The following is a 12560-nucleotide window of genomic DNA, read 5'->3' as shown; positions in this document are numbered from 1 at the left end:
TTCGTTCTAGCCTAAAATGATTATTCGTTTTGGCTTGTGAATTTATATCTTTTAATTATATTTTCTAAATACTGTTAAATTTAAAGGATTTGTTGTGGAGCGAGGGGAACTTAAATAGCCTAACTATGTTTACATTGTTTATTATTATTATTATTATTTATCATATATTTATTTGACCCTCTAACTTTAGCACTCACTATTCTAAATCTACTCTTTAAAAAAAAAAAAAAAAAACTAGATCGGTACTCCGAAGCACGTTTAGCAAATCATTTGAGATCAGGACTTCTGAGTGAGTTTGCAAAACATTTGATTCAGATCGGGACTCCGAACACCCGATTCGAACGTTGTCACTCGATTGAATGGGGCGTTATCAGCGGTTATCAGCCCATAGAAATGGGCCAGGAGGGGCCTCCTGCGCCTACTAGTAGGCTCAGAAGGCCGTGATCATCCATCCAAATGGTTGATCACCAACAAATATACAAGAGAAGACTCCAGATCCAATCCCAGAATTCCTGCTCACCGGTAATCGGAAGTCTACTGGACGAATGCGGGAACGTTGCGATATTTCCTGCTTAATATTTTCAGGTAAGACTATTAAAATTATAAAAATGAGCATTTAAACTGTAATGGAAAACAATACATACACTCGTATTGCGTGTCATGATTGTTGATATGAGATAACCGTATTGCGATGTATCTGCAAACGTTATCGCTAGACAATATTACGTTATTAGCCTGTCGTTACGTTAACGTTGCATGCTTTATTATGTGAGCATTAATGTTGCTAATATGAGTGTGTATTTACGCCTGAAGCTAATGGGGGAATTAAGTTTCGAGTTAAACTGTCAAAATGACTTTTTACACTCATACCGGCTTATTGCATATTGTGTATGCTCGATAACGCCTCACTGAAGACAGATCATTGGACTAATGTAACCCATATTGACTTGAGAGAAATATTAAACACAAGACGTATTTTACGGCTGTTTGGAAACCTTGGGATCTTGACTAGAGTGTAAAATAAAGTTCTGTGGGTTTGGATCTATCTATCTGTCTGTCTGTCTGTCTGTCTGTCTGTCTCTTTCTCTCTATACTAGCTAGCTGTGTATATATTTATATAATTTATCTAATATATATATATATATATATATATATATATATATATATATATATATATATATATATATATATTTAGCTGTCTGTCTGTGTCTATCTGTCTGTCTCTCTCTTTCTCGCTCACTCTCTCTAAAGCTTGCTAGCTGTGTATGTATATATCTATCTATCTATCTTGAACTTGAACTTGAACTTGAAAAATAAAACCCAAAGGTCTGTCTGTCTGCCTGCCTGTGTTACATTAATGTCTCTTTAACTAACTTTTTTGTCTCCCTTTACAGCATACATCTCCAGCTGGTTGCAAGGACTTCTGTGGCAAGTTTGTTTTATTACTTCCATGCTCTATGTCTTTGTTGAACTATCCAAAATTTGATTTTGGGCTGTTTAGAATTTATTGTTCACAAATCTGTCTTGTGCAAGTTTCTCTCTGTTTGTGTTTTAGGTTGAAGATGGCCCAGAGAGGTTAGCCTTACAGTTGCTGATCTAGAAGCATTAGGCAAGAGTGTCTGAGAACGATGGTATGATCTGCAACACTGTCTTTTTTTTTATTACTGATTTATTACTGACTATCTATTTCTTTCTTTGTTGTTATTCACCAAGAGAGAACTCCCATTAATGGGAATCAAAAGGAAACCCTGAAATCATGTTTTAAGGATGGAATGACACGAGTTGGTTCAGAATTATTACCAAGAGCTGCATCAGCTACTGGTTTGGACACCAGTGTCGTAGAAATAAGGTTTACTTTAGTGCCACACTAACAAACATCATGTCAAATAAATATATCATTTTGCTGCACTGCTTGTATAAATGAAGTGTTTTGTTAACATTCGGTTTAATTGGTGTAATACCCTTTTGCTATTTTTTTGTTTTTCAGAACTGGATAGGTAATTACAAAAGATCACAAATGACTAATGCTTCGTCTGAGCCCCGGTCATCAAAGGCCAAAGTTCACATTAGAGAGCTGTCGGATTACAATCTTTTTTATAGGGACATATTCAAAAACAAAGGTGAGAAACTAAATTTAAAGACTTAAAAAGTTTAAAAGTTTTATTTTTTTATACTAAATTGTTTCTTTTCATACATGGTGGCCTTGTTGACATAAGGTTTATGAGGGTCATGAAACGTCATGAAACAGATTTTTCATGATAGTATTTGGGAAGTAATTCACTCACACAAATTGCATTCATCAGTTTAAGAATGCTGAGTGTATTGAAAAGAATCATCAGGTCATCTACTTTACATGTTATCTTGTTTTTACAGAGTTGTTACAGATAAATGGTTTTCACAACCCAAGTACTGATTGTTGTTGTATGAATTTACTTTAAAAAGGAGATGCTGACTAATGCGTTACGTTTTCTGTGCATCTATTTTTTCTTCAGGCACAATGAATGATATTAAGGGCAGGTGCGCCACATTGGGGGAAGATGCAAAGCAGAAATACATTCAAGAGGCAGCAGCACTGAGGGCACATGGGCAGTCACAGGACACTAAACCCTGAGATGAGGGATGCCCGAATTAAAATGCACTTAAAGAAGCTGAAGTTAGGGGTTCATTTGCTAAGCATTAGTGGTATTCTTAAAGTATTAGATGGAAGGATGATCAACAGCAATTGTGGTGTGAGCAAGACATTGTGTTAGACAACCGGATTGTTTATCTCTTTTATTATAATTTCAAATGAGTTTGTTACAAAAAAATATTCCAGCTGATTTTTGTTTACAAGGCTATCAACATCAAATATTCTCACATTGAAGAAATTGTCAAAGACTCATACCACCATATCAAACTTGAAGCAGCTGAAGAAAAAAGTGGTCATGAGGTTTGTTAAATTAAAATGTAGTTACCCCTCTGTTTCAGGTTTGATTTACATCCATTTCTGAAACGAAAAACCCAGAGTTTTCCTAAAGATCTGAGATGAATTGATGTACAATACCCACATATTCCTTTGGCAACAGTTAAAAATGAACAAGCTGCCTTTGAGATGTTGCTTTAAATATAGTGATGAGTATGATTTAAACTAACTGGCTTGACTTTCAAAATATTTGTGTTTTTTCTTTGGTAGATGGAGGCAATTTGTGCTGTGTCTGCCGCGTCCATTTTGATGATAAGAAGAAGAATGCAAGAAAGAAGTGGCGCTCATGGTCTCAGTGCACAGTGTGCCAATCATGGTCACACACAGGACGTGGCTTTAAAAAGAACATGTGCGTTCACTGCCAGTGTCAAGACACCATGCAAACACCCTGAAGATGCATCTTGTTACTTGTTTGGGTTGTTTTTACTGTGTTGACGGCCCCCAACCCATCCATACAAACACACACACACACAATACATACATATGCTGCAAATTTATTGTAATGACCACACTTCACACGTAAGAAGAAAATTGTGATCATTGTTGTTTGTTGGCACCATCAATGTGTTCTCCTTTATACAGGACTTATGTGGGGACCAATAAAGTTATATTGTACTGAATTGAGTCTACATGTTTATATATATATATATATATATATATATATATATATATATATATACACCTGTTTCATAATTGGTTCAGTAGGGCTGGGTTTTAGCAAGGACCTCACCATAATATTCACAACAGTGGGTCAGAGTATGATTTCATGTTATGATTAGATGCTTCACATAACTTTATATTTTTCACAGTTTTGCTGTCAGTAGGAGATGCTTGGCAAAAAAATATATTGAAAAGATGGTTAGTGGTACTTGTAGAAACTTTGGTATACAGCTGAACACTACAATTTATTTATTTTAAATTTAAATGGTTTATATGGCATTGCTTACTTCCACTCTGAAGTATTTTCTTCACAATTACTGTTACGCTTTTATTTTAATGATAAACATTTAAGAGAAAATGTGAAGGGTATCATTTTATCTGTGTTAAGGATATCAATTGTTTCTCCTTGGATTCAGATAAATAAAGTTTATTGTCAGTTTATGTGAGGGAGGACTGGTGTGTTCCACTTTTGTTTTCAGTTGTCTGCCGTGGGTAGACTACATTTCAATTCAAAGTGCTGTCGGTCAATTATATTTATATATATATATATAATTAATTATACATTTTAAATCTGATTAGTTTATCTGGTTTGCAAATTAGGGTTGTAAAATTATATATTTACTGAACATATAAAATATCTAGTATAGCCAAACTATTAATTACATTGCATCTAGATGAATGCAAAGAAATTAATTGACAAGCTTTCAAACATGCTTTTTAAATTACACATGAGTTTTGGTAACATGGACAGAGAAAACATTTAATGATCTTCTGCTCAGAAACCTTGTAAAAACTTTAACTTTTACCAGCAATCTTCAGATTATCTTTTTTTATGTTCAACATAAGAAAGCAACTCATAATTTGGAATGACATGAGGATTAGTAAATGATGACAGAATTTTCATTTTTGGGGGAACCATCCCATAATTAGATTTGCCACATGTGAACCAAACAGAAATGCAAAATGAGTCTCTCTGTGTCTGTGTGTGTGTGTGTGTGTGCGGACAGGGTATTTGTCATGTTGTGGGTTCATAAATCTGTTTACAAAGTCAGAAACAAACAAACAAGCAAATAGCTTCTTTTTATATAGGCTATGGCTATTGAGCCTTCAAATAGCTCTCTGAAACTACACCCGAGATGGCTTGTGCATGTGAAATGAGAAAATTAAAACTTTGTCGTAGAGCTAAACCACATACATTGTTAGAAAGGTCTTGACCCAGAGAGTAACATATGTAAGTATGAAGATTCTACATGGCTCCTGTTTTGAAATACTGACCTTTGAAACATCACCTTGGTGCATATTTGAAGGCTTATAATAAAGCAATAAAAAGGGCTACACACATGGGACTAACTGTTATAGAGAGCTCTTGTCCTCATTTATGATGTGAATATAGTCAACAGCTTGGGATATTGTCAAATCTGGTTAAAAGTAATTTGAACCCATTTAAAATGTAGACATTTAAAATCTGATTACATAGATATGTTTACAATCCGCCTAAACTCCACACTGTACTCTCAACTCACTATTTGCAATATCCAATTCTAAGAAATACACGAATTTTTTTAAAACTACAATTCCCTATAGCTACTCAGTGCAGCTTGATACAAATCAAGCACTGCAGTTGTAGTATCTGGTTTGCAAATTAGGGTTGGAAATAGGGTTGTAAAAAGATATATCTACTGAATATATCAAATATCTAGTACAAACAATCTATTAATTACACTGCATCTAGATGATTTACGTTAAGAAAATCTAAATATATTTGTTTATTTAAGACTTTTTAGCCGAAATGTAGAACGCGCAAACCCCGCCCACAACACAATGCACTTCCGTAACCTTCTGCTACCAAAAATGTATTTCTCTGAATCGAAGGAGAAATGTGCAAAAGTTATATTAACATATCTTATTGTTGAGTTATCTGTTTGTTGTTGTTTTTTCGTGGACAAATGTTGAATTCATCATTTTAAAAAAAGTGTCTTGTGAATAAAATACTTTTGGGCGGAAGTACGTTATACAAGCCACGTGGTTTCAGCGATAGCAGCGTAACCACCATGGCAACGAACAAACTAAATGTAATATACATTCAATGAAAGAAGAAAGTGAATATAAAACGAAAACAGCCAATGGGAAAAAGAGAAAAAATGTGTTAAATTACATAGGCTTGGATCTGGAGAATTTCAAGCCAATAACAGTTATGTAGGAACCTACTGAATGTGGCACACTGTCACATACGGATTATGACTGTAAATTCATTGTATGTTATTTATTAAGTAAATTACTTTTCATTGACTTTAAATGTGCTGTGAATAAGTGCAGAGCACCATGGCTGAAAACATGGCTGTAACTCGTAGATTCAATACACCTCTATGTTCCCTTTTATTTTATGTTTTTACAACTTAAAGTTGCTTCAGAGGATTCAAGATCCAATAATTTATTTTCATTTCAACTCAGTCGAAGGGGATTTTGATGGTGAGCTCACAAAAAAACAAAACACCTCCCACACATTGACCACATTTGTACATCACAGTAAATAACACATTACATTATGGTAAACACATTTTTTTTTAGATTAGATTAGATTCAACTTTATTGTCATTATGCAGAGTACAGTACAGAGCTAATGAAATGCAGTTAGCATCTAACCAGAAGTGCAAGAATACAGTGTTTTATATACATAAAAGTGCAGATTAAGTAAAGCTATGATATACAGAATGTACAGTGGAGTTGCTATATACAATATTGATCAGAGTATATACAGAATATAAATATGAATGCAATGTAGGGATTGTATGTACATTATGAACAGAGCAATGAAGGATTATATATATGTTATGAACAGCAGGAACGTGAGAACAGTGGTAATAAATACAGTTGGATGAGTGTGCAAAAATATTGTTGAACAATGTATTCTATGCAAAATAACAGTAGTGCAATATTTTTTATATAAATATTTTACTCTGCTTGTACAGTTACACTTATAGAGAGTTTATTTTTTAATTTTGTACTCATACAGACAGACTAGTGGGGATATGTATGCTTAAATACAGGGCCTAAGCTTTAAAATAGATCAGACCTAGTAAAACAACATGTCTGCACAAGTTATGCAGTAAAGTAATTATATTATATTATATTATAATACCTTGAATGAGAGCAGCTTACTGCAGTCCTAAATATTTAAGGAAAACATAGACACATTGTGAAAACACATTTTTTTCACAAGTTTAATTAATATTTCATGGACTCGAATGAAATTCTGCAACAATGATTAACCTCGAGGCTTTGAGCTGTCAAGATGTGATAGCAGGTATTCCTCTAAACATGCGGGTTCCGTGTAATGGATCAACCGCACTTGTACCAGAGCTTTGCTTCCTCACAAGGCCAAAGTTGGCATCCAATGTGACAATCATATCTCCATCCGCCTGGAAAACAAACACTTACAGTAACACTGGTTTTGTACCCGCACCAGGTTTATACATTTATACTATTACTATTCTATTACAATACTACATACACAAATTAACTTTTAAGTTTGATATTAATTCAGATTTTATTTCTATGCCATTAATTTAATCAAACAAGAACCACGCTGGAATTATAACCAACCGTTGGACATGCTGGGCATATGGTTCCATCATTTAATTGTGCAAATATCAACCAAACTTCTTTGTCGGAAGTGGTGATGCCTAAAATGGGATATGGGGTGTTGCTAAAAACCCTCAACAGAAACCTGACACTCCAGTGACAGAGAAACAGAAAGCTCTAGCAGAGGGATGGAGAAGGCTGTCTGTCTGGGGCTTGTGGCTGTTGCTGGCCGGAGCCCAAACCTTAGCAGAGTACAGGTTTCTGGTTCACACGCACACATGTTGACTGTAACGGTGCAGAGCCGTCCTGCCAAATATAAAGAGGAAAATAACATAAAAACATAACCTAGTACTACTATAGACTACCATATCAGTATAAATTAAATTAAATGTATGAATTTAGCAGACGCTTTTATCCAAAGCGACTTACGGTGGATTCAGGCTATACATTTTTACCTATCATGATAGTATATAAACTATAACTATCATGACTTTTTTTTTTTAATTGCATCACAAATTTGATTAATTCCTTAAAGGAAATCATTACTCCACATGTAATAGGATTGAATTCCTTAACCTGTCAATAAAATTAAATACATTAAGATTTTGTATCAGGTAAAATGACAAACCTGTGCTGACAATGACCTTCATGTCCTTTGTGTACACAGCATGGGTGCCATGGGCTTCAGGTAAATATAGGAATAACCCCAGGGAGGATGGCTCATAGTAAACACTCTGTAAGAAAGATGGATAGCTCTAATGTTTTTAAAACAACAAACTTGTGACACTAACAGTTGATGCTGCATAGTGCCAAAACAATTTGAAGTATCTAATGATTCTGTTGAGATTACTGTGAGTTTGCTGTCTGTATGCAAGTATAGCAATAGCAATGTAAGACTGTATGCTATTGTTCTTGCATTCCACTTTTCAGGAAGATGCAGTGAATTTCTGAGCCCTCTTCAGGCAAACCTCACAGAACACTGCAGTGGAGCTGCACTCAATGCACCTATAATCAGCATGTTCTCGGCAGACAGCACACTGGGTAGTGATCGGTGCTGAACATTCAAACAACACCTTAAGCATCTCATCCTTGACTGCATCCCAGGCATGAAGCTCTCTCTTCTTTGCCTTACTGTATGCACTCTCAGAACAGCTCGGTGTCGCATCATCAGGTTCAGCAGGTTGAGATGTAATAGAAGGGTCTGAAGGGTGGGTCTGATTGTAGCTGGGCTGGGGAAGACCTTGACTGAGGTAAGAAAACTTTGCAGGGCCTCGATAAACCTCCTCACCAACTTAATTTTAACGTTCCTGAAACGTGTGGTCATCTTAAGTGCTTTTCCCATATCTGAAATCAAAATATTTGCCAATTATTACATAAAGCAAAGTGCAATCCGTACCGTACTTCTTATCACAGCCTAAAAGACAGAAACGCATGAGTGAAAATGGGATGCAGTCAGATGAGGGATATTTGGTGCGATAGTTAGATACAGCTAGCTTAGATAACTAGATATATAGATTGCAAGATAGATATATAGATAGATAAATACACATCGAGCTAGATCTATATCTATAGATAGATTATATAAATAGATAGATACACAGCTAGCTAGCTATATATATAAACTGCTCAAAAAATAAAGGGAACACTTGTGGGTTATATTCTGTTGTTAAGTATTCCCTTTATTTTTTTGAGAAGGTATATAGATAGAAAGACAGCCAGACAGATAGACAGATCCAAAGCTTCCTGATATGGGATCAAATCCAGCCAAGCTTTGTTCAAACCCACAGAACTTTATTTTACACTCTAGTCAAGATCCCAAGGATTCCAAACAGCCGTAAAATACGTCTTGTGTTTAATATTTCTCTCAAGTCTACATGGGTTACATTAAGCCTATGATCTGGCTTCAGTGAGGAGTTATCGAGCATACACAATAGCAAAAGTCATGTTGACAGTTTAACTAGAAACTTAATTCCCCCATTAGCTTCAGACGTTGTGGAAGATTTTTATTAGTAAAGTTTCAATTAATCAAGTATATAATCAATGTGAATCTAGCCATTTTTGTTGCTAGTTGTTTTTCCATTACAATCCTATAGGAACTGGATAGAAAGGAATATGCTTACATGCAGGAATGTACAGGGCTAATGAATAACATATGGTTAGACATACATTAAGGACCTCCCCTCCCTAGGGATTTAGGTAAAGTGTAATCTAAAGGAAAAGTTTTACCATGTGGAACCGCCCTGTAGAGGGTATATAATGAGATGCAACCTAGCATTCAGGAGATCCCCTTGCAAGGGGGCTCGACTTTGTTTTGCTTGAAATAAAGTCTTTTCTTCTGAGAGAAAAATCCCTGACTGAGTTTGATTCTTCTGAGAACCGGCAAAAGACACCACAGATTTGGCACCCCAGATGGGACTGGACAAGAGTGACAGAGTGGACAACCGCTTTTGAGCTGACCGATGATCAACACAACCGGGTGGCCACCATAAAACAAGGTAAGCATTTTTGCTTATAGAATTCGTTTGTGTTGGTTGAGGTCAGTTCTGAGTGGTAAGGACACTTAAAATCTACTCTTCCAAATTTAGAAAAAATAGGATGTCCAAATTGAAAAAGGGGTTTTACTCCAGAAGAAATAACTGCATGCACATATTTTGTTTATTAATAGGAAAGCCTTGTAAGGTAACCTAGATTTAAAACAGAAACAGTGTAGGCAAAAAGGACCTTGTAAAATCTGTGTTTATTGGATAGCTGTACCAAGTAGGACAGTGATAAACTGATAAGCAGATTAAGGAATCGCGAGGAAAAGTCCCACGGATACCGCTTTGAGAAAGTATAGGTGAAATTCTCGAAGGACAGAAATAGGTGGGCCCTTAAGGAGCTCTAGGAAGAGCTGTGTTTTGTTGTGTGGATGTATCTGTGTCCGGACGAATGAATTTGTGATTGGTGATGAATGTATGAACAAATAAATTCCGTATTGAGTGGGTAAGGGTTGAGCACCGTTCCTGGACCTTCACTTAAGTGTGAACTGGCAGAATTGGACTCAACCCATATCCACTTGAGAGGGATGAATGTATGATGAGCCTTGATAATAAAAGGACAATTAATGACTGATTATCCCTTAGATAAAGGGAAAAAGTATGCAAGCATAAGCACTCTGGCTCAATAAAGAGTGTAGCAAGTGTGAATGGGCTTAGGGAAATAGTATCAATAAAGTTTGAACCGAGATCTATAATAGAGTTTTGCATTTTGGATGTCTGTGTGAAAGGGGAGAACATTTTCTGAGCCCAGTACAGTGGGAGTGAGAGCAAGGGAGGAAGTTCCCACATTAAAGTTTTAATACATGGGTGGACAAAAAAGGAAAGAAAAGTAAAAATAAAAATAAAGAATTATTGTTAGAAATAGTTATCTACAAAGTGATTATAAAATAGAGTAAATAAAATAGACAGTTAAATAATAATATAAATTTAAAAAGTGTAAACGCATGAGACAATAAAAAACTAAATTCAAAAGGGTATGACACATAAAAAAGAATAGAAAGTAGGGTGAAATGGGTAAAAAAGTTAAATTCAGTAAAAGGAAAAGAAGAGATTGTAACCAAGTTACTATATAAAACTAAAAAGTTGATTTTTGGTGGTAATAATATAAATAAAGATATGGCAGCCACACCAGTGGAAATCATTGGATTAAAAAATCCACTGTGTAAAGCGCAAATAGACAAAATCTCAAAAAAATGGCAGAAGAGAACAAAAAATATGACGACAAAATGGCCAAAGGAAGGGACATTTGATGTGGCATTGTGTGAGGAAATGGAAACTCTGATAAAAAATTATAAAACTAAAAGCATCAATAGGAAAAAAGAAAAAAGAGAAACAAAAAGGGAAAAAGAGAAAGAAATACTTGCACTGTTTAAAAAAGAAGGTGAAGATATGTTGAAGAGTATAAAACAGGCTAGGAAAGTCCTGAAGGAGGCAGAGAAAGATAACATGAGAAAAGAAAAGAAATATGCAGACCCCCCTCCTTATCTGCCTTTAGCAGGAGAATTCCCAATACTCAAGGGAACCATGGAGGTAACAGGAGAACTAGAGTTAGAAGGGCAGTTAGAGATGGATGGTAGAGAGGAACCAGCTGTAAAAACACAGAGGCAAACCAGACAGGAAAGTGCAGAAGGTTTGCAACTTGACTGTTACAGACAAGCACGTACAGCGTTAGAAAAAATGAAAGCAAGTCAGGAAGATAAAACCTGGTTTGAGGAAGGATTAGAAAGAAAGCGGAGGGAAGATAGAGATCTTGTAGCACAAGTACAAGCTTTGGAAGAAGAAATGGAAGATAAAATTAGAGAATCAGGGAAGAAGATCAGAGAGGTAAATAAGTTGGAGAGAGGAAAGAGTAAGTTGTTCTACGGTAGTGAGGATGAGAATCAGGCAGAGGAGTTATTTGAGAACGGTAAATGGGAACAGGGCAGAGATAAAGGGACACTTAGACCACTGGCCGCACAGCTCCCAATTTTAATCAAGGGTGAGCAGGGACAGTATGTCCCCTGGGCTTCACAGGACCTCGAGGGGCTTGTCACTCGTCTTCCTGATATTCATGAGGGTGCAGGGAAATTCATTAAAGTGTTTGAAGAGGAAACAATGGGAAAGCTATTGGCAGTGGGAGATGTTAAAGCTCTGCTGGCTAAAATTATTGGAGGGACAAAGATGGATGAAATTCTTCTTACAACGACTCTAAACAGAGCAGTGAACTCTCACAATATGGATGGGATTGTTTTTGATGCATTCCGCCCAGCAGTATGGCAGGCATTGCGTGCGGAGTATCCGATCAGACTGAATCCTAAATCACTGAAGGGAGAAGGAATTGGAGATTTAGAGAATCCAACCACTTATGTCCAAAAAGAGCTGAAAAGGTGGAAACAAGAAACTGAGGGGGATCCCGAGGGAGACCCATTAATGTCAACATTGTTTAGACAAGCTGTGATTGATGCTATGCCGCCAGCGGTAAAAAGCAAGCTGGAGGATGTGGTCGGTTTAACTTCTAAAACACACAAAGAGTTTTGTGACCATGTGTCTCATGCAGTGGAACAGCAAAGAAAAAATGAACTAAAACTTAAAAGTCAAGAGAAAGAGTTACAACGTAAACTAACTCAATTACAGCTTGAAGAACTCACAAAGAAAAATAAGAAAAATATTCAAGCTTCAGTAACAAATGCAACAGCAGAACAAATGACTCTAGTACCTCCAGTAATTGCTCCACAACCTACTATTCAGTCAAGCCCACTTACAGCAGTCCCTCCAAATGAACACTTGAACTCTGTGCCCATAATAAACGTTTATACTCAACAGCCAGGACAAATGGGATG

General features: G+C 36.1%; 1 long non-coding RNA gene across 4 annotated transcripts; it reads left to right on the top strand.

The window, feature by feature from the left end:
- The first annotated feature begins 520 nt into the window (after positions 1-520).
- On the top strand, positions 521-2612 carry LOC113119677 (uncharacterized). Of its 4 annotated transcripts, XR_003294485.1 has the most exons (4): positions 1557-1631; positions 1714-1849; positions 1988-2120; positions 2493-2612. It is a non-coding gene; the product is annotated as an uncharacterized LOC113119677 (long non-coding RNA). The 4 variants fall into 4 exon arrangements; XR_003294486.1 differs by lacking the exon at positions 1714-1849 and having other exon boundaries at positions 1551-1631; XR_003294484.1 differs by having other exon boundaries at positions 1557-1849.
- Positions 2613-12560: the final 9948 nt, after the last annotated feature.

Source organism: Carassius auratus, chromosome 19 (assembly GCF_003368295.1).
Source record: "Carassius auratus strain Wakin chromosome 19, ASM336829v1, whole genome shotgun sequence".
NCBI lineage: Eukaryota > Metazoa > Chordata > Actinopteri > Cypriniformes > Cyprinidae > Carassius > Carassius auratus.
The sequence above is the reverse complement of the archived record's forward strand: the minus strand, read 5'-3'. Positions and strand labels throughout refer to the sequence as shown.